Below are 2,862 nucleotides of genomic sequence, written 5' to 3' on the forward strand. Positions count from 1 at the left end.
GGGGAAACCATATAAGTGTTGTATTTCTGGAGTCCGGTCTCGGGACCAGGTATTGAGTGTCTCGGTCTTGACTCGGGTCTCGGACAGTGAGGACTCATCATTTCTTGCCGAGACCAGCGGAGACCAGAGCATTAAAAAACTCAGAATTATCAGCTTCAATTCAGTCAGCGCATAAAACCGCTTCACCAGGCCATTTCTTGAAACAATATCTTAACAGGCTTATTTATTATAGATATGTTTGCGCAGTGGCGAACCTATAGGCCTTCAGTGTGTGACAGTTTCGTGATTCTGAAAGGACAGCAACCGCAATACCAGCGCACTCATGTAGGAGAGGCACTTTTTTGGACCAGTGGTGTAGTGAAGGCTATACGCAGGTATACACTGTATACCCACTTTATTTTCAGTGGGCATTGCGTATACTCACTTCTTTAATCCCTACTGATGCGTATCAAGGTAGGGGAATGGAGGTACACGATTTATCAATGATGTAGTACAATAGAGAAATCATGGTCAAAGTAGCTTACACAATTGCAAAGCACATTAAATACATTCACACATCGCAGCACACATAGCCTAGTTTCAGCGGAATATAATCTGCAGGAAGCAGCTCACAGAAGAATGACATCAACAGCCGGTAGGGTAGGGAAGACGTTTCAACTCCTGATATCTACAAGTAAATGCTAACTAAGGCAACAATGGGTATGCAAACCAGGGGCCTCATGTACAAAGACTTGCGTTGAATTCATACTAAAACATTGCGTACGGACAAAGCCATAAATGTGCGTACGCACCAAAAAAATCTGATGTATGAATCTCTGCGTACGCAGCATTCCACATACATTCTCTTTGTACATCCCAATCAACGCGAAATTGAGCGCACATGCACGAGCACCACACCACACCCTGTCTCCTCCCTCAATTAAATCAATTTAAATATGGTAATTAGTCCAATTTGGCAAAAGAAACCTGCAAGAACATGGCTAAAGCAAGCAAGAAACGAAATTTCACTGAAAACGAATTAGAGGTGCTACTATCAGAGGTAGAAACAAGAAAAAATATTTTATTTGGAAATCTGTCCTCTGGAATTAATAACAAAAGAAAGAAAAAAGAGTGGGCGAGTTTGTCTGATACCGTCAACGCGGTGGGATCTGAGAGTCGACCGTAAATGAACTGAAGAAGAAATGGTCAGACATAAAGGTGGAAGTTAAGCGGAGAACTGCTGCGCACCGACAAAGTGTGGGCAGAACAGGCGGTGGTACAGGGACCGATGAACTTGCACCCTTTGATCAGAGAGAGTTGCCTCTATTGTAGGAGACACGTTAATCTCTGGAATCGTATCCGCTGATGTAGGAGACTCGGATATACTACAGGACTGCCAGCAAGGTGACTCAGATTTATTTCCTTAACTTTGATATACATAGCCAGCCACCGTTTAATTTTAAAATGCATGCAATATAGCAAAAGGTACACCAGAGATTTCACGTATCCACTGCTTTTATTGCAAATGCGTGTACCCATTAATAAGGAACAGACTCAAATTACTGTTAAGATGTGCCTGTATTTAATTGGACTTAGGAACCGCAGGAACGTCCACTGGCACGCACTCAGAGTCCGCACCACCTGAGCAGCCAGAGCCCATTCAGTCCAGCGTCTCCCGTGTCTCTAATGTTCCCCCAGTGCTGAAGCCCGTCCATCTGGCCGTGTCTTGACGCATGCTGTTCTGGAGTCACAACAACAAATTGTTAGGGCCATTGAAGAAATGAACAGTCACCTTAAAAATGTCACTGACGCACTCACAGAAATAAGCCATTCATTAAAAGAATTGGTCAAAAAATGAACTTTGTGTCTGAGTACCATTTATATTGTCGCAATTACACGTTGACGGGCCTGAATGGCTTGTTGATTGTGCTGCACATATACTGGTCCTGGGTCAGGGTCATCTGGCCGGTGCCCCCACCTCACCAAGGGGTATGCCATGCCTGTGCGCGACATTGTGCAGCACTCCACAGGCCAGTATGATGCGGCAAACCTTGTCAGGGCGGTATAACAGCATCCCCCGGTCCTGTCAAGGCAGCGCCACCGACATTTCAGCTGCCTCGCCCGCTCCACAACTGACCGAGTGCGGGAATGGGCATCATTGTATCTGCGCTCTCGGTCAGTTTGTGGGTTGGTGAGGGGGGTTAACAGCCACGTCTTTAGTGGATAACCACTGTCTCCTGATGGGCAGTAATAATAATTACAGACACAAACATTTTACTTTTAGATAGAACCATACATTTAAATGCATAACTTACCAAGTAGCCACCCATCGCGCACCCTGCCAGCTTGAGTCTCATCCCAACCATGCTGTTTGTAAGGATATATGAATCATGGGTTGACCCAGGCCACCTTGCCACAATATTTGTTAGGCGCATTTGTGCATCACATATAATCTGCACATTTATTGAATGGAAATGTTTCCGATTCACATATGCAAATTCGTCTTCAGATGGCGCCTTTATAGCAATAGTGCAGTCGATCGCTCCGATTACATTAGGAAAACCGGCTATCGCTGCAAATTGCGCTTTGATGTTTGGCTGGTCACCTGCATCGTATGGGAACGTATATACCTGGTAGACAAGCGGATGATGCCGTCCCCATACAGGTGGCATTGCACGGCTCAAACACGACTGGCTTATTCCTGAGCGGTCTGCCAGTTCTCTTTGGAAAGAACCGGTTGCTAGGAAACCAAGTGTAGTAAGCACCTGTAAAGGAACGGGTAATGCGTGGCTCCTCACTGTCTCTCTTTCCAAATTCGGACCCAACTCAGCGCAGAGCTCCAAGAGTATAGCCCTTGGAAATCTGAAACGGCTGATGAGCCAG

The 2,862-nt window shown here is 45.7% G+C and overlaps 1 long non-coding RNA gene across 1 annotated transcript; it reads right to left on the reverse strand.

Annotated features, from left to right (window-relative positions):
- Positions 1 to 2,142: 2,142 nt before the first annotated feature.
- On the reverse strand, positions 2,143 to 2,328 carry LOC123486296. Its single transcript, XR_006659327.1, has 2 exons — positions 2,295 to 2,328; positions 2,143 to 2,216 (listed from the first exon to the last, which is right to left on the reverse strand). It is a non-coding gene; the product is annotated as an uncharacterized LOC123486296 (long non-coding RNA).
- Between the last annotated feature and the right edge of the window lie 534 nt (positions 2,329 to 2,862).

The sequence above is a fragment of the Coregonus clupeaformis genome, unplaced genomic scaffold, assembly GCF_020615455.1.
Source record: "Coregonus clupeaformis isolate EN_2021a unplaced genomic scaffold, ASM2061545v1 scaf1108, whole genome shotgun sequence".
Classification (NCBI taxonomy): domain Eukaryota; kingdom Metazoa; phylum Chordata; class Actinopteri; order Salmoniformes; family Salmonidae; genus Coregonus; species Coregonus clupeaformis.